The sequence below is a fragment of the Papilio xuthus genome, unplaced genomic scaffold (assembly GCF_000836235.2).
Source record: "Papilio xuthus unplaced genomic scaffold, Pxut_1.1 DF825946.1, whole genome shotgun sequence".
In the NCBI taxonomy this organism is placed as follows: Eukaryota; Metazoa; Arthropoda; class Insecta; order Lepidoptera; family Papilionidae; genus Papilio; species Papilio xuthus.
Window position 1 is genome coordinate 6,967,805 of NW_013532703.1, and position 23,710 is coordinate 6,991,514.

At 35.5% G+C, this 23,710-nt stretch overlaps 1 protein-coding gene across 2 annotated transcripts in view; it reads left to right on the forward strand.

Annotated features, from left to right (window-relative positions):
• Positions 1-1,603: 1,603 nt before the first annotated feature.
• The window catches only part of LOC106124610 (uncharacterized), a 56,220-nt gene continuing 34,113 nt past the window's right edge, over positions 1,604-23,710 (forward strand). For both annotated transcript variants that reach the window (XM_013321462.1, XM_013321461.1), the window contains exons 1-2: positions 1,604-1,820; positions 22,661-22,712. The gene's annotated coding sequence lies outside the window, so the exon portion shown is untranslated. The remainder of the gene's footprint in view (positions 1,821-22,660; positions 22,713-23,710) is intronic.

Below are 23,710 nucleotides of genomic sequence, written 5' to 3' on the forward strand. Positions count from 1 at the left end.
AAATAATAAATGTATGAAAATTAACTTAAGCACTGATTACAAGTTAGGTACTGGGAATGCGCCGGCGCACGCGACATTCCCTCTGGATGTCAAGCATTCCAGTGGCTCTAAACAATTTGATTCGGGTCCTATGGCTAGGACACGCAGATTATCTGGCCTTTGTCTAGGCCCCATCATAAAGTTAATTGCTTTGGTATTCAGGAATTATGAATTGCACAATAAAATGCCTTTAAAATATACATAGTACAATCGCGGAACTTCCCGGTGTTCCACCTCTAGGGCTATAGTCGTTTAAACGTTTCGTACGCATTGAGACTACGACGCGGAAACAATAACCAATAGGGTGCAGCCTTTAACTCTAATTTTCGAACACGGTCTGTGAATGGTCAGCGTTGTAACAATAGACTCAATAAAAATATTATTTTCTTTGTTGTCGTTCGAAACGAAAGCAGCGTTACTTCAGGCTCCATTATTTCATTTTAAAATTATTCTGTTTTAAAATAAACAACGTAAATCATCAGAAGTTTTAATTTTTTTCTACCTGTAAGTACTGATTTTAAATGTTTAAAATTTTGTCCTAAGTTATATCACCATTTATAAAATCTCTTCTTCTACTTTATGATAATTTTTATAAATATACAGGATGTTCCGGTGAATAAAAGTAGGAAATAAACAGAATCAAATTAAATACATTGTTGTAAAGAAAGTGAAGAGGATTCACTTTGGTTCCTAATCTCGGCACAAATCTGCATTTGGTTTCTCCGAGCCTGACCCAGTCACCTGTGCTGCAGGATGCTATAGCACCCACTCGGTATGCTATGTGGGGTCGACAGGAGTACGTGAGCCGAATGCCAGCAAGCGGAACTGACCGCTTTATCCTAATGCCGTGAATTCGTCGAGAGAAATTTGACCAAATATTTCACTTAGTCAGCACAAATAAGTACGCATATCAGAATTGAAGCACATTCAACAGATTCTGATTTTATGAGCACCATTCAATATGTATGTATTATGTATTTTTGTTTTAAGAATTTTTTATTTTATTGTGTTGTCAAAAAGTTACATTTCTTATTATCAATTTTTAGTAAACAGTCGTTGAAAAAAATATTATGGCGTTACTTCTGGTACAAAATGGCATGCCCCAAAGCCATGAGTGCCAAATTAGTTGATTACGTTACAGTGGGTGCCGCGGCCACTTTCGCTCGCCGTACACAAGCCGCGTGCCGTGCGGGAGGCTTGCGATGCGACGTGCGGCCCCGCACAGCCTCGCGATAACGCCCTCTCTTCATTGATAACTTACACGAACAAAGATCAAATAACGCAGATGTACACTTTTGAGAATTAACTAGCTAATATAATTATGAAAACATTATGCATGTTGAATATGTCGCTAAGTATTAATAGATATCATAATTTGTATAACAAGATATTTAGACCAGAAAAAAATTATAGAAAAATTAAAAGCTCTGAATGGTTACACAGATATTGCTAAGACATGATATTGTTACAATATAATATTGTAATCTAATTTGAATTTAAATGTTATCTAAACACCTATCTGGATATATTAAACGTCTTTGTCGTGCTGGATGTGTTCTGCGCGCGCGCCGTTCGCCGGCGACCGAGTGCACAGCGCGCATAACGGCGCGAGAGAGCGGAGCGTTCGCTTGCCTGTGGCATGAATCTCGATATTACGACGCGAGTGACTCTGTGACAGAAACCGTGCGAAATACTAATAAAGTTCCCTTGTGACTGTGTTTGTGTACTTCATTTGTTGCTTATCCATTCGTCTTGTTTTACAATCTAGTGGTGACATCTAGGTAAGCTAAGTTACTGTTATTATTGCGGTTTCGCGCATGCGATTTGTATCCGATTCGATTTCTTTGATCTGCTTAGATTCTTGATTAGATGTGATGCATTTAATGTCGATTTGTGAATGTTAGAAAGTTTGTGGTTATTGTAAAAATTATAGGAATTGTGGTATTGCGATATGTACGGTAAGAAAAAAATAAGGTCGTCACACAGTAATGAGGACAAGTTAAATACAGTAAGCTTCGATATTATCTTCGTTAAAGCTCGACTAGAAATCTAAGCACATAACATTTAATAACTCAAACGAGTTGTAATTAATAAAATACCGCTCTGTTGTTAAATAAAATAGTTTTATTGCATAAAAATATGAAATAATTTACTTGCTAAATAATTGTACGGTAACATAGGGATAAGTTGCGAAAAAAATTTTTTTTAAACGCGACGGCAATTTAATATACAACTTAAATAAAAAATACGGCAAAAAATTTGACACATTGCGTAAATAGATTTACGTAGTTATAATTATTTAAAGCAAATTGTACCGATAATTAATCAAAATATATTTAAGATAAAATGAACGGTAGACTACCGTAGTTGTGTCAACTCGTGTTGCCCTCTGTACACTGCATACACCTGTTCACACTGCGCCACAGATCTCGGTTAACGTCTCAGCGGCAGTTATAATTATAGGTAATTCTGTTCACCTCGGCCACATCGCACTTTCTTTTAGCGTATCCATCAATTAACGATATTTGAAAGCAAGTTAAATACAAGATAAGTTATCCAACAAAACTGTAAACGTTAACTGTGTTAATCGCTTTTATAAAGTTAAGATTCTATTTCCTTAATTAATTTCAGATATGCAAAGTAACAAAATCATTTACTTTAAACTATTGCCAACAGAGATAATAAGGTTTACGTTAGTTTTTATACTTTAACAGTGGCAGACTAAGTAGCAACGGCTGATTGAAGAAGTAACGTGAAAATTTGCATTGCATCCCTTAGGGTAGGTACCGATACCTTTATCTATCCATTCCGTTCCCCTCTGTTTTCTTTGTTACAATTTCTTTCTAAAATAATGTGCCACTAAATAATAAAAGCAATCTTTTACAGCCATCGCAGAAAGTAACTCATTAAACATTATAAACACGATGGAATCGTACAACGATCAATGGGCGGTCGGAAGTGAACTGGTAATATGAAATATCAGCGCTTGTTACCGTAATACTAACTTTATCAGTTCTAGTTTCTCGTGTTTCAACATTTATATTGATTCGAAAGTGGTCCTTAACGTGGTGTCATTATAGGCGATTGTTTCTTGCATTCGGTCAGAAAACAATCGAACCCTGGCGGAAGCGTGGTCAGGCAAGCTCACCACCTCGAGGTAATTGCTCTGGACTCTGTTTGCGTAATTTATTTCGCTTCAGTTAACACATAAAAACTGGCCAGTGTTGCCAGTGGCAGAATAGGGATGCGCTTTTACATACATCTTTTCGTTTTCGTTTTCTTCCTTCTAAAAAAAAAATTAACATCATGTATTTGCGAAGCTATCTTATGTTAAAATATCTAACTCACCTGCAGCATTAAAAGGTACAAAGTGCTGAGAGACTCGCAAATTTTAATCGATTATATAAAAGCATTAACATCCGTAAAATTAGTTTTATTCATAGTGTCCAGTAACTCCGAATACCCCATGCGGTGAAATTATAAAAACTGAGACATCGTCTTTTTACAAGGTCATTCATGAAACTGTTTGTGGCTAGTTACGTTTTAATAAAAATACAATTTTTAAAAACTTATTAAAATAGATAAAACGTAACGTAATATTAGGAGCCGCAGCATTTATTAATAAAGCCGGTGACACACCAAACCTTTCAGTCAATTTATGTGTATATCGGGTCCACCCTTTCTTGCTCGACTTGTCGTTGTTGTGTCAAGCGACAAGTCATTTGTGTTCTGTTACAAATAACTTAAAGCAGACTGGCCTCTATTTATTGAGACCTAAGATTTATTAAATCTGCAAATACTTTTCGCAATACACCTTTCGATTGCGTTTCGATCGTAAATTCTTCTACGCGATAATTGCTTTTCGTGCCTTATTCTGTACAGTGCATTCTAAGCGAAAATTTCAACACTAAATGTTAATAAAAACAGAAGCTTGTCTGCGAAACTTTACCAACCAATATATAATATCTAAAATCTACATTAAAGTTAAAGCAAAAATATATTTATCTTCTGGCTGTAGCCCGCGACTCTGTCCGCACGGAATTGAACATAAAAACTTGTAGCCCATGTGTTCTTCAAGACTATGTTCTATATCTATGCCGAATTTCAGCGAGATTCATGCAGGCGTTCTGGAGATATACCTTCAAACATCCATTCACCTAAACATTCGCATTTACAATATTAGTATTAGTTAATAGGAAATAGCGTAGACATGGTGAGATCTTATTGGAAAGTGAATAAATTGTGAAGCGCATCACGATATCAAAATGTTCGCGTTAAATAATTTCACGCAGTGTTAACTCATTTATGAAAAAAACATAATTTACAGTGACGTCATTTGAAGGAAATTGGATGCGACATTATTTTTTTTAAGAGATAGAGAGAAATATATGAGAACTTAATTTGTAAGATTACAATAATATTAGTATCAGTTTATTTATCTAAATGTAACAGATTTGTAACCGGAGCGTGTGCGTAATGCAACGTAACATTTCTTAGATCTCGATATTATTGTTTGAAATTCTCCCTAGACTTTTTTGAAGAAGTCGCGTTGTTCGTGCGCGTTGCGTCAACTCATCGTAATGTGCCGTGGGATACCTACACTGTACGCGCGTGAACAACCTATTTTATCAACATCTGTGATTTAATGGGAATTAAGTCGAAGTTAAGTTTGTTAATAAAAACATTTTGTTGTTGTTGTCATCTTTCTGTTGCTTATACGTATTCTTGAGTTTGTAGTTTCAAATAATGTATATTTACAAATAGTGCAAATTAGTAAAAAAAAAACTAGCAAATATGTAAAAATACATAACAACTTATTAAGCATTTTATAACGTTGCAATGACGATGTCTGATACTGCTTAAGTGTTGAAAACATCTCCAATGGAATCCATTTACATTTGCAAGCATAAATGCTCGTATAAAGTTACATATTGCGTTTGTTTATATTTTTATATCGTATTTCGTTTTGTAACGTCAAGTAAACCGATTAAAAGCTCGCAAACGGTATGCCTCAGTAATGTTACGTCGCACGACAAGATGGCGTAACGTTGAAATAAAAACAGTTCGCATTTAAAAATATTGGAGCGTCATTCACAACTGTTCTTAATTAAGTCGGTAGCACACAACACAGCGATAATGTTATGTATTCTGTGATCTACACTTTATAGCTAAAGTCATTGTCAGATGAACCCACTAAAACAAGAGGAAATAGCGCAGCACTTCTACAGCCAGCGGTAGCTAAAATTTTACTTAAAAATGGCATTATATTTTTTTTCGGATTTGAAAGAACAAATCTTTTTTATGGAATTTGAAACGAGTTGATATCGCTTTGACTTTTGTGTGCTCTAGCTGTATTCCACTATTGGTCGACGATTCGTCAAAAATTGCATAGTTTAAATGATCGTCTGTGAACTGGTGTTCCGTTATTGTTTGTATCACAATTGAGTTGCGATTAAGGCCGTCTCTGCGCCCGCGCCGGCTTTGCGCCGTCACTAGCTGTCAACTGGACTGAAGGGCGCGTCGATAATTGCGCGCCAAAACAGTTAGAAAATGGCGGACGTCGGGAAAGAATTCTGGCCATTGTTTGAGTTACGCAATACAAAACGAGTATATTAATGATGTAATGAATGTAAACTGTACACATCGTTAGCGGATTCTTTCGCTGGTTAAATTGTTTTTCTAATTATCTTCATGATGTAACATTTGTTACAAAGAATGCCTTGACATTATACAATTTATCAATATTTACTTTAATGTCAAAACGATCTTAACTTTTTAAATATTTTATATAGTCTACTTGAAAACATATTTATTTACATTATTTCCATTGTATTGCCATAACACGGAAAAATTTAACAAAATAAAATGAAAATGTGTCGTAAAACAGATAATAAAATTAGGTCAAAGTGTGAAACATATCATTGACACGTTTTTCGGCGCCCCTATATCATTGAGACATTTTGAATGTTTTTAAGTCACAATTTTCAAGTACGTAGATAAAAGTGACCTTAAATAATTAATTAACAGGCTTAAACATCTTTGTTTGATTTTGTTTCTACAAACTAATTTATTGCTAAGGCGTTAAAAAAGACAGTGACCTTCCCACTTCATTTGACTGATAATAAAACTAAAGCACGATTAAATGTAAGACCTCAATCTTTGACAGGCGACCTTGCAACAATTTATATTGTTAATCATGCACGTAAGTAAGACACGTTGCATTAGTAACTTAAGCTGACACCTCTATAGGCTTACGTTTAATGTTTCTAGATAAAGCGTTTTGTGACATCTCATCGTATTTGCAATTCTGCTCAAATAAGATTAGCCTCCACTCACTATACCCTCGTAATCATACAGATATGAGACGAATACATGTCGAATATATTTCCTTTTGTCTTAACACTTGTGTAATTTACCAAGTTTGCAGTTAACTATCTATCTTTTTATTTTGTGCTTTAATTTTTATGAAGGGATAGTGCCTCGTGGTATTGTGTCATTGTCAAACATAATAGTTCTTCTCTTAAAATTGTCTGGCGTTAAGCAACCAACAAACTCATGCTAGATGTTGCCAATTAAATGTAAAATCTATAAAAAGTAAAATTCGCAAGAAAGTATAGGAAATGTAACGAATATTCCCTCGACTAGTTGCAAGCGTCCGGCGCGAGTGTAGCCGGTGTAATGAGCACGTGCCAGTCGAAGAGAAGCTTCTCGTTACGTCACTAGAAAGCACTCGCTATTGTTAACGGAGCTTTCCTCGCAATTAAATATGTCTGTACCTACTAGAAGATTGCTATAGAAATTTATATACATATGAGATAAATGATATTTAAAATTATATATTTAGTGATATTTTGCGAAATATGATCAGAAAAATCTTAGACCAGAGAATGTTCTAGACACAACTTTCTTTAAACCAAACATTTAATAATTTATTTTCTCTTAAGCACGTATTCAACATAATTGATACTAAAATATCTCACAATAAACAATTAATTATTCGATAAAATACAAATAAGTTATCAAATTCGCTTTCTTTTTCTCTATCCACATTAGCAGAAGGCGTTGGCCACTTTCACTGGCGGAGATGTTATTTCACGGCCATTTGTCACGGCAATTTGTTGATGCACGCCTTATAATCATTTGTGGCTATTGCTTAATAAACCATTGTTTGATTTCTCTTTTATATACATTTTGCAATATTTAATTAAGAACTTAAGTATGCGAATGTTCCTTAAAACACATTTAATGTTTTTAACAATTAATTATGAGTACCGTTATACTATTCATGGAATTTCAAATTAATATAATTGTGTACTCTTAGATCATGTGCATTTGCTGGAAGATGCAAAAAAGAGAAGAGGTCCGATTTATTTACCTCAAGTCTCAACAAATTAAAAGACAATAACTTACACAACGAAATTCCTATTGTACTTATCGATGATTCCCTTTCACTTGCACTTGTTTATCTCACATATTGTTGAACACAATCGTAGGAACAGTTGCGTAGTAATTATGACGAGACATAACTAAGAAATATGCATAATTCTTAGAAGAGTTACTTTGAATTCAATTTTCATTCATTATTCAAACGCCGAGGAGATGCTTCCGCGATTATTAAGGAGATGTTAGAGCATGTTGTAAGTAACAATGGTAGAAATGTGCGCATGCGCGTACGCAGTGCGACCTGTACAAATGCTCGGGGCGGTTACAGCTTATCTCTGCTATTATGTAATTAATACATTAAGCAATTCATAGAATATATTGCCTTTAGATCTTTTTTTATTATAAAACGTGTCTATTTTAAATAATTTTAATCCTGATACTTTACTACGAAACAGAAATTATGTCTTAATCATCCATTTCTGCGCATAGTTTTGTTGTCGGAAGCTCGTTACGTTGAAGTTATCCTATCAAATAAACAGGGAAGGACGATCTTGCCAATTACTGAAACTATGTTTCGTCACCCGGCGCGTCTCGTCCACGCCCACGCCACCACTGCTATCCGACCCAACAGGCGCTAACGATGACCCGATCTTATCTAGCCTTGATATTAGCTTCAACGGACAGATACATCTTAGCTAATTGTCATTATACTAAGCTACACATCCATTTTATCGAATGATACCTTCCTAATTTTAGACATAATTAGGAAGAATTGTTTGGTGCGAATGGCGCTCTTTCGTTACCAAGTCAAGTGCCAGAATGATTAGTGAGGGGACATGAACATTGATATAGCGCTGATGCACCGGCACAGTTTCGGTTTTTCTACCTAACACTAATTACTCTCATATGGGTATTTTATGTTTGCCTTTTGATTACATGACTTGCCTAAAATTAATATAAAGAATTCATTATTGCATCTTAACGTTTTAGCAAGTTGCCTAAGCATATGGCTAATTGCATTTATCCGGCTAGAGATTTGTTGCTCTATAAGATACGAGATGCTTGCTTGAGTGGTTTCACGCAACTTTTCACACCGCTCCTTCGCGTTTTGTATACAATATGCCTTGCGTGTGTATACAATATGTCCAAATTTGTCAAGTAATCATTAGCACTTAGATCAGTTTTTTTTTTATATAAATATACCATCTCCATTTAAATTTAAAGAAAATGCTTAAAAAAAGTACTAATAAAGTGTACATAAAACTAAGTTTACACTTGTCTCATGTGACACGCGTTTATACAAATACGATTAGTATATTGCTAAACGCATAAATAAATGGCGTGAAAGATAACTTTCGTCAAATATTGTTACGTATTATTTGTCAATTTCCTATCGCACCTACGCTAAGAGGTTCATATGATAATACTTTCACGCGGTGAGGTCGGACATTGCTTCGAGCGGGGTTCCCGCGCGCGCGTTGACGTAACCTGTCAAATTGTGACAGGTGCTGTCATACCAGAGACAAAGAGCCGCTGACCTCCTGCCACGAGTGTAAACGGACATGTTTATAATTATGCCATTTAATACAACTTTAAAATATTATTTTAAGCAATATTCAATTTACAATTGAATATAAAATATGGTTTAGATACCAAAGTGCTCTTAAAAACTTCCGATGTGATCTTATTCACGTACATACTCTGAGTTTAATATTGACATTTACTTTACAAGAAAAGTAAGGGAGAGCGTACTTCGCAAGGCATATGGTAACCAGTTTTGTGAAAAGCGAAATTTCAAAGAATTAATTATCCTTGTGCAAGAAAATATTGCCGCGATGAATGGTGGGCAGTGAAAGGAAATTGCGGTGACGTTCGCCGCGACCACTCCGGCCATAGTGGTGGGTTACGACGCGGACATGTTTGAACAATGCCTCGTGTTGCCGACTGCAAGAGGAATTAGCGAGTTTAGCGACGTATTGTATAAGTCGCTTACTTTAGGGCCGGTTCACATCTGTATTGTGACCCATCGTAAAACGTATACCTCTATAATTTAAATCTATAGAATTGAATGAGTGAGGAAAATATTAATTAACAGCATTATTTGTATTATGCTTTTTGTTAGCATTTACAACTTTACTTCAGTAGCTCACGTTTATGACGAAAATAAAATCATTCAAAACATTTCTTACAGAAATAATTTCGCAATGAATGAATGAATGAATGTCTGCTTTTGAAATGCCAACAAATTTAAATAAAATAAAATTCATTCTGTTTTATATAATTAAAATATAAAGTACATATAAAACATTTATAAAACTTCGTGTGTTAACAGCCTTAGTTACGTTTCCTTGTCTTTTCTTCATGTTGTACATGGTTCTAAAGGCGCGGCTTTATGTTAAGTTAGTATTGTTTGTACAGATGTACAGGAAAGCGCTTTTCACCTAACTTTCGCTAATCTTACACTTACACATTATGTGTATTTTTTAGTAATGAAATTGCAAAACTACATATGATATTGTAAAAGAAATTGTAATATCTAAATATTTTCACTATTTTAACATATTGTGCATACATGGGTTAAGTTACAAGTCATTTTCCAAGCGGATAAACCAGAGATTTAAGACGTGGACGACAACCATTATCGTTGAAGATGTATTAAATGGTAAAAAATCAAGCCAAGTGTAAAATAATTTAAACATCAACACAGTTGTACAAACCGGTGCAGTAGGTTGTGCGGAGTTACTTCGCCGCCGCTATCAAAGCCTCATCTGAAACATAATCGCTCATCATAAGGTCGTCAGCTATGTCGCTAAAGGTAACATAAAAACAAAACAGTCCACACAATGTAACACCACTTTAATGGGGTCCGGAATGCAGACCTATTTCCGACCGCATAAAGTCCCAAGGGAGGAGGATTACAATTAGTGGGCACGGACTGCTTTATGCCCTGTTTACACCGGTTTGTGAATGTGGATTTAAGATGTACGTTGTTTGTAATGGAAACCTCCTTAGTATTTTAATCTTTATTGTTATTACAACGTTTAGTTGTACTCCGGCCGTCCAGTAGGAAAGCGGGGAATAAATATGGAAATGAAATTACTAAGGTTCATATTTCCTAACAATTACTTCCTTCGTAAATGTTCGTTTTATGAAAATATGTTTATTCTTCTTGCAACTACTATAATCAAATTCAATGGCGATGATTTCATTGTCTGACAATAAATAACATTAATTGTCATTGGTTTTTAATAAGTCTATGATAACAGTCTTTAAGATAAAATTGTTTAGATACGTTTAATATAATTTCTCAATTGTATTGAATTCGACTACATATTTTCGGCGAAACTTGCGTGATATTTACAACCAATTTTTAAAGTAATATTTTGTACTATAAAATCTATTAACATATTGTAGTTTATATTATTAGATTCCAAAGATATATTTTAGTATGATAGATATTTGTTTTTGTTGCAGGTAAATGTGTTGTCATTTACTCGCTGTGTGTTGCGAGTACATTTGCTCTAAAACAGATGTACAATAAAAATTGTAAGCTCAATTCTAAAGGAACTTGTTAGCTCAAAGCTAAATTACGTGTAATAAAGATTAACGGTTGACAGATGAAGATAAAATGGTAATTCAGTATGTTTTATCTTTTGTGTTTACTCAGCGTTTACTCTTCAGTTTTTTTTAAGTATTTCACACAAAGTATATAAACCAATTCAACGATACCACATAACATCAGGTGCACTTGTGTAATGGATAAAAAATAATTTAGTAATTGTTACTTCTACGTCTTTGAACTTACTATAGCCTAACGATCCGAGAATTATTTTTAGTACTTTGCATGTAAAAAGTACAAAAATTATTCGATCATCCTGTACATAATATATGATGTCGCCTGCTATTGCCATCTTTAGGTCGGATAAATTTAACTAACTAAATGGATTAATGTATCGCGGAAAATCATATATGTTTTGAGATTGAATATTGATTTCGGTTTTGGCTGTAAATATCTTGCATCTTGCTGCGAGTGTTTGCTGCAATGTTGGTGGAGAGGGATATTTGTGTCAATGATCAAACAGATCAAGCGTCTGGTTGATGAGATCGCTATGAGAAGTGCAGTTTTTGTTAGCAGACCAGTCGCTAGCTCATTCACACGTTACGCCATCTGTCTAGTACTTAGGTACACTATTGCGTTCTAATCTCAATTTACTAAAGTAAACACGGTTCGAGCTCTTCCAGTTTGATATAGGATACGTATTTTAATTATTTACTATTCAATATACACACAAAGAAATTGTCGCAGTCGTAAAAACTGAACAACTTTAATTCATGCTTTGCCCAATGCTTCCAAATCGCTTTGTAATCTGTACATCTTGTTCCGAAACGACGAATATCGAGATAACGACAATTGAAATTGGACTTTACTGTGTTAGAGATAGAGAAGAACAGAAATAATTTATGTATATCAAAACTGTATTCATTTAGGAATGAGAGAGTAGTACGATTAACGTGGTCCGGACCGGAGACCGCTAATCGTCAGGCGCCGCATGACCGCAGGACCGCGGCTCGCATTCCGTGCCGGTCTCAGTTCGGTTCCCACGTAGATGGTACAAATAGAATTTGTTTTATCGAGTCGGAGTACAATTATCTGAATGCAATTTCAACTGTTTGTTGTTAATTCGATGTTTTTGCTGCTGTTAAGTAACAACAATGTGGTGGTGTATGCAGTACTCGGATCAGTTCCAGGATGGCACGTATCAATAGCTTTTGAAATAGTAGTCTATGAAATATTTTTATTAATTGAAAAACTTAATTATAGTTATTACATTACGCGGATTAAATAGGATATTCAAGTGCTAACCTCATTAACAATTTTCTTATGTTTTGTTCAGAGGTTTTTTGTGGGTTTTAAAGCTACTTATTATGTTAAACTTTGGAATTATAAATCGATCTTTGATATTGGTCACAGAATATGTGGCGGTATGGCATCAGCTCACTTTATATGTATTTTGATGTACATTTTGAAGATTTATTGGTAACTTAACCTAAACTATACATACCTGTAGATTGTTGAGTAAACGAAAACAATACTGTAGCAAATGTAAATTAATCTTTGTTTTAGTCATTATAACTCAGTGGATCATTCAATACTTATCTCCATTAAGGTGTAGGTAAACACAAACAAGACGCTGAGGTGAGGTGCGCGGGAGCGGGGTTGCCGCTGCTGCCGGGGCCACGCTCCACTTGCCGCGCTCTCCATTACACCCACTTTGATGTTACCATAAATAGCTGCAAAATACAGGACTTGTCTTCTTTAATATTGATTCTTAACTTTACCGTGACTAAAAATAGAAACTTTTGTGGTCTTTGAAGTCGCAACTTTGATGTATCTATTATTTGATTAATAAAAAAAATTGCACCTATTCGTATTGTAATCTACAAAATTAAATTGTAAGTGCAATAAGAATTAAGTTTATGGTCACCCTACACAATAACACCAGAGCAACAATGGTAGTCAGCGGCGCGGCTGCAGCGGCGATGGCAGATATGCAGATATGAGCTGCGCTATCTGCACCTAGCAGCAATTGTAAAGCCCGCTACACACATTCAGAGAAGATCTAACTAAACTGACAGTTCAAATGTTTTTCACACGTACGATTTAACTTAACAATCCGAATGTGTATTAAAATGGCAGATGTAAAGCGAGCTTTATAGTGTTCCTTACAATGAGTATACAAAATCAGTTAACATTCGCACATTGTTCAGCAGCCGGAGAGCCGCGGCAGGAAGCAGTATCCCGTAACACGATCATTTATACCGTTTATATATAAAATGGACTCGTAAAACTTTATGCAATTACCAAATGTGTAGTAATACATGGTAACGTTTCAACGAGGCGTAAGTAGGCACTTTTTCTCCTACATTCGTAAAGAAGTAAGCGTATATGTTTCCATAAATCTGTAGCAGTGTAGAGTTAGGGGTTAGGGTTTTGGGTCGGGGGTATGTTCATCTCTTTCGCAACATCTGACTTCAATTTATTCCACCTCTTTATTTTCTCTCAAAAGAACGCCTCTCTAAGATCCAGATCTTCTAAAATATTATCAAAAGTTTTAGGCTGCAATAATTGCTGTGCTGATTTGGTTGCTTGCGTCTTGATTTCTAAACGTACGCAGCGTGTGTATTCATTTCTCGCTATTATCCGCGCGCTGGTGTCGGTCCAATAATCCGTTATGTACGATTAAACAAACTATTATCGTAAGCGATTTCGTGATAGCTGGTTATTTAAATTACGTTTTATCTATTTGTTCAAATTGTCAACTAAAAAAAAGTGGTCTAAGTAACAACGTAACATTGTTTTTTTAGTTTGGAAGCATGATCATTTTCAAGTATCTGTTCGTATGTTTTTGGTTATGTTTTGCTCTAATGACTTCGAAGTACAACTAAAAATCAACTTAGAGAACGTATAACTAAGGAACTTGTAAGCACACATAGATGGTATGCTTCCAAGTTGCTTAGCTAAGTGGGCCGTCGAATAACTTAACTGAATTACTTAGGAATTTGATTTAAAAGGCGCTCAATGTTCACGAATCGTTTCGAAAATGTCCGTTAATATGTTGGCCGGTGCTTTCGAGCCTAATGGAGAAGTGGCTCAACATTTTACAACTAAATCCTGTGTGGATTTATGCGCAAATGCGGTGTCCTGCTTGCGCAACAAGGCGGTATATGGTATTGTAGGTCGGACCCTAGATAATTATACTTTGGAATACTTTTTTCTAACATTTAGGTATTCTACGGTTTTAGAACCCAAAAGTAGTAATGCTTGAACAAGTATTTTATTCTCTACATCAGATACGATAAACGTTTGATAGAATTTGTCTAGTTGTTATACAACTTTCCATTATCCCCCCTCTCCTATACAAATAGTCAGTAAAACGTAATGGGAAGATATTAAATTTGGTAAATAACCAATTTATAAAGACAGCCAATCTCCGTCATATTGACGTAAAATTAAATTATCTAGTGATTTATCGACTAGTCGTAGTAACAGTGTGCGATCTCTGTAGCATACTTATTTTCCAGTTGCGAAGAGAGTGGCGAAGTTAAGATTCGCTACTCGTTTACTCTCCATTTTACGACGATTTTAACGATCTCAATTTGTGTGCAGAGAAATTAGTTGTAATCAAACAAACAAGCGAACTAATATTTACGATATGATGAAAGCAATAACTTAGCATTATAATGTTATCGTTAAGGGAATAGAAGATGGAGTTAAATTTATTATTCTTAAATCAAAATAAATGGTGTTAATTAAATATTTTTAGTAATTTGTAATTGTATGCACTATTTTCCGTCAGTCATGGTATAGGAAAGCTATGCCCAATGGCCACGCCCGACGCTGGGCAGCTAAGAGCGGGCGAAGGGGACGTCGTGAAATGTTCAGCCTTCACATTTGCACACGCTAACATGGAGTCAGGACACCTGGGGGTCCTAAATTATTAAATAGAGTTACAATTAGAGGCAACTTTACCTAATTAGATAAACAAGAAATTTGCGAAATGCCTAATGTGTGGGATCGATAGCTCAGTGGTCATATAGGTATCGGTCGCTAATTATCATATCAAATATCATTTGATCCGCGTGCACTATAACATAGATTCAACGGGACAAACAAACGGACTGAGCAGTCGAGATCAGAGAACAAGTTATGAATCACTTTCTCCGCGACAATTCGCCCAAACTGGGTGTGAGTTAACTACTCATAGCTTTCGCGTTAATTCTCCAGTTACGTAAACCAGCTGATTTAAGTAAAAAACACGTTCGATAAATCATTTGCCGATGCGAGGCGCGCCGATGGCACCATAGGGCGTGGGCACACGGGTTAATGTTTTCAACGAGAAGTTTTTTTGAATTATAAAGCGCAGTATCGTAAGTAAACATTAACAAAATCATATGTAAACTCTCAGGTCGATGCCGACATAGAGAAATTTCTCGAAAACTGATCCTAGACTAACAGAACAAACTGGTTTTAAGATTATTTTAGGATTATTGAAATTGTAACCCTGCCTGCCGCTTTGCTTATTTGAGTATATAGTTATCACTGTTTACAAATATGTTTCCGAAACAAGTTTGTGTACTTAGCAATACAGAGTATAACAGCTCGTTCCTTTATATACACTCAAGTAAAAATGCTTACATGTTCTTTTACTCGAATATTTTTTTGTTTACCTGTTTTGTGACGTTTACATAAGTCACGGAATCATGATTTAATACGGTATTGACACATTAAATTGTCCGCACTTGATTGATTACTGGCCATTGAAAAAAAACTTTAAACTCAAAAGACGAAAGATGTTATAAAAAGTACAATTGTAACGGAACGTCACCAATCGGAATGCAGTCGGCCGGAGCTGGAGCGGGGCAGATACTGTCTCCTAGCGAAAAGATTACTAGTTGTTGACAATAGTCAACAATAGTCTATCTAGGAAATCCTGTTCGATGTGCTCCATCCCTTATTACCTCTCTTTCTCATGTTTGCTTCTTCACTTCTCCTACGTCAATTTATCTTCTCTTGGACCATTTATTTCTTCTATCGATACTAATGCATCAGTAACTTTTCATTAATATTTGCGTCGGTCTTTTAAATTCCTCTTGTTCATTTGCCACCACTAATACATTTTGATGTCGGGACGTGCATAATTGTCCTGTCACGAATATTCAATGTCCGAATTACAAGGAATTTCTTGTGCGGTGACAAACTTAAGACTTGTAACAGCCGTGGCGACGAGAAGGTCGTGCGTGGACGTGGACGGTCATTAACAACGGTCCGTACGATAGCCGCTGAGTGGACAAATGCTTGAAAGACCACAAAACCACGTAACCAAGGATGTCACCTCGCCCCCTTTCTTTTGAGGTCGTTTAAGTCGCGCCTGAATTCATTTGTTACTGTCGAAACAAATGTAAGTGATTTTAGCATGTCTTGAATAAATAAAAATTGCTTGTTTGTTTTTTCATACCGTCTACATGTATGAATCTGTATACTGTAATCTGTATGTGTACAGTGTATAGAATTGCTCCTTAAAATCACGGTCTCTCCAGTCCTCTAGTTAAAACCTATGAGTAATAAACAAAACATTTTTACGCAAGTTAATATAACTGATAGGATACATAGGTAGGATCGATGAATTTGTTGCATTTGTAACTGTTGCGCTTCGCAATCATTACGCACAAGATCGGAGTACAATAAAATGATAGGTCGCGAGAAAAACTCAGTTCATGTGCGGCCACTAAACTTGCGTGAGCTGACGCAATGCTGCATTACGACATACAGGTGCAAGTAACAAGGAAGGGCGATCCAATATTAATACAACATAGCCAAAATGACAAGAAACAAGTTTTAAACTTTACTCAGTTTAAAACATATTGATATCTCTATTTCGTCAAAGATAATAACAGGGATGACGATATGTTTTATTAACTGCCAGCTATTGGTATATTAACGTGCTGTTCAAATATATTATAAACCGCTTCGCTTATGGTTTGCGCTGTGTCCGATAGCGGGCGCTAAGTTCGCGGCTCGCGGGCAAGTGGCAGTGGTTATTGGCAGTGAAAGGTATCGAAATATCTGATGTTTGGTGCGCGATGTTTACTCCCGCGCGCTATACATTGCTGGCACGAATATTTTCAAGGACATTGCACTGATACATGTTTCGCAATGGACGTAGCATTGGACCGAATCGATCGATTACCATTCAGTTTCGGACATAGAAAGTTTAAGGTGTGTTCGCATGTAAATTAACGTTTATGGCGCTTACGACATCGCAAAAGGTAACGAGCGTGGAACTAAAGTGAAATAATAAAACAAAATGGCGTTTTAAATATGTATCTTGTGCAAGATTAGACCTTGATACTGAGTCGTTAGTTCCGTTGTACGAATAATAAAAATAATTTGATTAGATATTCACAATATCTTACTAACGACTTCAATATTAAAATCATTTAAAATTGTTTTGATGAAATAACTTTAACTGTATAACATTCATATGAAGAGTCGTTGAAACGATTTAGTTAAATAATGCCAAATTACATTCTTCCTTTTGTGAAGATAAAACTCTGTGCTTTCCAGAAGGACCAAAAACCTCACCAACAGACGAAACTATTGGATGTAACTGACTGTGTATTTCACAATCAAGTTATTAAGCTACAACGATTGAAACTTAAACATTACAATTAGATTCCAGTGAAATAACTACTGTTTAGTGAAGTGCGAGGTGCTGGACCGCGACAGTTGTAACTCCCACGAGCGTCTCGCCTGCGTACTCCGAGTTGCTTTGTGACGTCGTGACGCAATGATTTGCTAATTACCTCCCCCTCCCGCCGCCCCGTGACGCCTCCCCCGAGGCGCCACACTCCAGTGGCCAGTGAACTTGGCCTCTTGCTGCTCCACTGGACAGAACAACCGCAGTATTTACAAACGCATCAAATTGTCGAAGATAGATTAAACAAAGGAATGCCAACATCATTATTTGTTAACAGACTAATAAATATTGAAGAAAAAAATTAATATTTCGATCCTAAATCTATTTAACCTTGAGGCAAGACGTCAATGACTCTCCCGTACCTATAATAAAACAATAGTACATTGTCTGCGTGTACCCAAATTATTTGAAGTTTCTCTAATGTGCGCTCCGGGCGTTACGTTGTCTTTCTGTTGCATTGCTTAGGCTGAGGATACACCAGAGTGGAAAACTTTCTTACTTTTTATAACGTTTATTGACAAGTTTACCGTAACAAAACAATCTGGTTGGCTGGTGCAAACGTGTAACTGAAGTTTTATTCACAAATTCATAGTAAACTATTTTTGCCTAGTTTCTACTCTTCTGTGCACTCTGCTTGTAATATAATATAACCGTGATGTATCACCACCTTTACGTCACCCGCGGGCTTCGACCAAATGGACTGTTAAAGTTATTGAAATACTTGTATGTACGTCTCAGTTCCTTTTGCTCCAATTCTTCTCAGTACTCGACCACACGGATCATCGCAATGTGAAATTGTTAATACGATTTTACGCCTTATTGCTATTGTTTTACGATTCTTATTAGTATTGTTGAGTTTATAGAAAGTCATATATCGTTATCCAGTAGACCGCTAAGTGCATGTCATAGTCATTGCTGACCGTAAATTTTATATTGTTTCTTTCAACAATTTCAATTACCATCAGAACTTCAATCTTCACCTAATTGATTTCGCATACTTTGAGGTTTGAAGCGCCAATCCTTAAGTTAGGGGAGGATTGCAATATAGGGTCTTCGATTCAAAACCTTACGTCGTAAAAATTGTTTGTTTTAATTTAATTGTTAAAATTGCTCTAAGTATAAATATAAAAATTAAGGCACACTTCCACTGTGCGTCTATTTTGGATGTTTATTGTCAATAGGTCCGGACCAACAATCGGTATCGCGATGAGACGTCACATTGTGCTGACAAAGCAGTCTGTGCGCAGCGCGCCGGTGTGTTTCCTGAAATGATATAAAAGTATTGCATTGTGATAGTGACAACCTCTGGTTACGATCTTGACTACTTTCTAATGAGCTCCTCTAAATATACATTTTGACATAAAGTTTTACAATTTACCTTAATAGTTATTTTTAGATTATAGATTAATTAATATTTAAAAAGTAATTTATTTTTATTCTAACTACCATTACAATTTACACGTTACACTTAGGACAAAATAACATTAAATTACCCTTAGTGTAGATTTAGTCACGGACATCTACATCTAAGGGTAAACTTAGCATGTTAGAGTTCTTACAAATTCTCGGTATATAAATGATACATACGTGTTTTGTTTTAAATTTCTAGAAGCTTCTTGTGTGATACAATCATCTCGTTACCTGTAATTCTCAACAGTAAGGCTCGTTGTGCGCAGTGCTCAGTGCGCAGTGGCCCGAAACGCTGAAAGTCGCTCATTTTTTGCTCAACAGCTATCCGGCCAAAGACTTTCTCTGACAGTTTTATACGCTACCCTCTGACGCACAAAACCAAGACTTATTTTGAATAAACAAGGCAATATGAATGTAAAAAGATTTACAAAGATTGTAATGCGCTCATCTAATTATGGGCTTAGAAAAATAATAATAACTACGATCATCATTTCATTCATTTCTGTTTATTATCTCATACATACTAAATCAGTTTATTGATGTTCTGTTTACAATGCGTCCAGTTAGTAAACACAATGTGTACAATGCAGCTGTGTAATTAAGTCATTTGTGTAATTGCCTAATGTCGCAATTCAGTGCGGCCACTTTCAACTGAATACATTACTATCAAAACTTGCATTCACCTACTTAGCTACGAAAATGTACTACATGAATATAAAGCAAGTAACAAAATCGATCTAATATTACTTGTTTTAGGTGCCAACATAAAGGTTAAATATTTTAGGAATTGACTCTAACACAATATATATAAATTGAAAACAACAACACGACAGCCAAAATGCGTTTATTGCGTTGTTAAAATCTTTATTCTTAAAAAATATTCATTATTAATTCCAACTAACTTTGTTCACGACTATATCTTTTAACAGTTCCCGCGCTATTCTCTCTTCTCTTTTTCACCTATCTTTTTCTTAAACTAAAAGGCAAAGGTTCTCAGTGGCCAGTATGCCACATTTTTGGCAGAATGTTTAATTTTGGACTCAACATACTGCATTTCTTTTTGCTTTTTTTTCGTAATTTTTACACATAAATTCAACTGTTTATAATTAAGATATATTTATTTGAAGTGTTCATGACACTACATCACGATAGTATGTTGATTAAAGTAAATAATTACTTGAAGAAAGCAATATTCTTCTACACAGAACCTCTCAACTAATTAATACACGAACACCTTGTTGCATCAGTGAATATTCAAATATTGCAACATTACTTTGTTAACACTAAATAAATATCATATAAGATTAAACTTTTATCGATTTAACAACAGTTACAGACGCCTCATTACAATGTTTCGTTAATTAAAATCGATTTTACGATGGCAACATCTTGCGCTTTCAAGTTATGCGAATATTGATCTTATATGTTCGAGATATAGTTGAATATCGATTGATATTAAAGAATTGCATCTTTTAAAAAGATGTGCTCATAATATCTTGCGAAAATTAAACACCTATGTGTAAACATTACGATGGTTATAATAGGTTTACGTTTCATGCTTGTCAAAGTATATATATTAAGAATAAACATATAAAAAAATTGTCAGAAAGCATTTATATGTAAACTCATCGATTAAATAGACTACTAGTAATTTCAAAGAATTAGTTTTACATGGAATAAATAAGTTCCAGTATTTGACAGGAATTGAACTCAAATGTAGAGATGCAAGCAGATCCAGAGATAGTTGTAGTGAAAATACTTTCACTAATTAAATTCGCGGTCAATATGACTCACAGAATAATTTACTTAAATTTATTCATTTTATTCGCGAAATCGTTTCTATATTCATCTCGGACCGTCTCCGATGCATAATGAATGTTGGTGATAAAATTAGCAGTCGCGACATTGGACTTCATCAAAATTCTATTGGTCACATGAATAACAAGTAAAATTTGGTGGAGGTCACCGACCTTTCGTTTTCATCTCGCAACGGAATAGCTGACATTGATTTGATTCTTGTTTTTATGTTAGTGCTAGCTGTCGCCCGCGAAACCAACTGCGCGGAATTAAAAAGTAACTTGATTAGTAGCATATGTGTTCTTCCAGGATATGTTCTACATAAGTATGTAGTGAGTTAGATTTTGTATATTTTACTGTTGACACCGGTGTACCTTTTACCATTTCTAAAAAGCTAATTTATTTATATTAGTCAAATGCATCGTTGTTTTACAATCTCACCAGTGACTATAATTTCGCGATGAAATCTGTTATGGGTGCAGTTCCACTGAGCGAAAAAAAATGCCACCGGACGGGCTCGGGCCGGGCCAGGTGGCCAATGAAAGTGAAACCGTTTCGCAAAGCACCGGCACCGCGCACTCGACAGTTCTGGGCTACGGTGACCATATGTGATTGTTTTTATAGCGGACATAAAATGACTAGAGATAAACAAAGTTGCGGTTTCACGCAATGTTTTACAACAGTAGTAACATTCTACATGTAATTGTTAAGAAAGCATAAGTTGTACTCTATTTTTTTGCGCGAAAGTGTTGATGACGTAAACATTTTTTATTTATAACTGCTAAATGTCAAAAAGTTATAAATCAAAAGTGTATTGTTAGAGTAATATTATTAAATGGTAATTTAGGGGGCGTTCTTTATGTAAGTTAGTGATAAAGCAACAAGTAATGGATTTGGTTATGACAGTAAGACGTAAAATGAAATGAAGCATCGCCGGCATAACAGTATAATATAGTAGACAATGGTATCCCCACAAGGCCCGGCGTGTACCTTGTAGGTATTAAATCACTCCGCTCCTCACATACGACTGGAGAAATTCAGATCGTTATTGTTTTCAACTTCATAAAATATATTTTAAAAGAGAAAGTTTACATTTCACTATTTGGACTTTAAATAGTTTTAAAACAAAAAAGTTTAATTTTTAATACTAAATCGTATTAAAAATTAAACTTTTTATTTTTTATGTAACAAAATGAAAGATGAAAGACATGATATCTACGTCAGTGTCTCCTTTCAGCTGTTCGTTGGAATCTTACTTCTCCAGCACGATTAGGTATCTATCTAAGAGCCCCCGCACACTACAGACTTTTAGTCGCCCGATAGTTTGATCGTGGTCTTAATCACCATGTGGCGCCACATTACACCGATTACATGCTCATATTGATTAAGCGCACGATCAAACGGGCGACTAAAAGTATCTAGTGTGCGGGGGATCTAATTGTTATAAAATACTGATCGATCGTTGTTGCGTGTGAGATGCATGTTTGACAGCTATGTGATGAGCACACGACACGCGGCACGTGATTTCGGATTATCTGCACATCGCGATGTAACGTTAACATCAGGTCGCTTGCTACGTAATGTTAACTGTTCACATCAGGTAATCGAACCCGTCGCGCTCCGTGTACAGTTAACAAGACATGGAACAAGGTATCAATTAAAAATATATCGATGAAATGTGCTTTCTCGTTCTTTGTAAATCATTGACTCGACCACATGTACAGTGTTAATCGTGAGTCTTAATCGCATAATTTCTCAATGTTTGTTTGCAGGTTGATCGACCAATCGTGGCCTTGGAGGACGCGATTCAACTTCATTGCTGAGGTAAGATTTCAATCATTTTCTAAGTCATATTCTAGTCCGAATTTTTACTAATTGAAGATAAAAAAACCTGTTTAAGAATATTAACATTTATGACACTTTCAAGCCTACTTATGTTACATCACAGAAGGTAATGTGAAAACGATTTTGCTTAAATGCCACATATTTTCCGGTCACACAGGTTATATTGAAAAATAAAAAGATATAATTGGCAATGATGTAGCATTACGTAAGATTATGAAAGTGACGTAATTACACGTAAAGAAGAGTTGCGTCAGACTCGCTGAATGAATCGCGGTTCTGCGACCAGAGATCGATGCTGCTTCAATTGATAGTAATCACGTAGGAAAAGATCATTTTTACGTTAAATTTTATGCTGAATCGATCTACAATTTATTTAGTTTATTTTCAATAGCTCCAGTTCGTTACAAAGGACACCAAATTAGACATTGTCAATCAGAATATTTGCATTCCAACACCATATTTGTCTAATTGAATGTCTGTTGACCGAGTTGAGTTGTTGCACATTTCTTTTGATATCAAAAATTAGGCTTCTTAAAAGATTGACTGATATTTATGCATCAGTGACGAAAATAGAACAACCTTACTATCACGTGCATTTCATAAGATCGAGCCATTATAAGAATTAATATTATTTCGGAGTCCGTGGGAGCCGGCACGCCAGACTGTGCACCGCACTGGGAACGGTATTGTGCTATTGTTCTTAAAAATATCTGTTAGCTTTGTTGTTGCCAATGATAGGCACATTGTGTTGCTCTATAATACTTTATTAAAGTTTCGAGGTCGGCAGCAACAGTACAACACTCCTACAAATGTGTATTAGTTTGATTTCAACATAATAATAAGGTATTATAGAGTTGGTTGGATCTGTGCCTTTCTACTCCAGTTTGTCTATTGTTTTGAATCACATATTAAACCATAGACATAAAAACCTCGGCTTTATCATGATGATGATTACAGGGAAAAGTTAAAAGTCATAT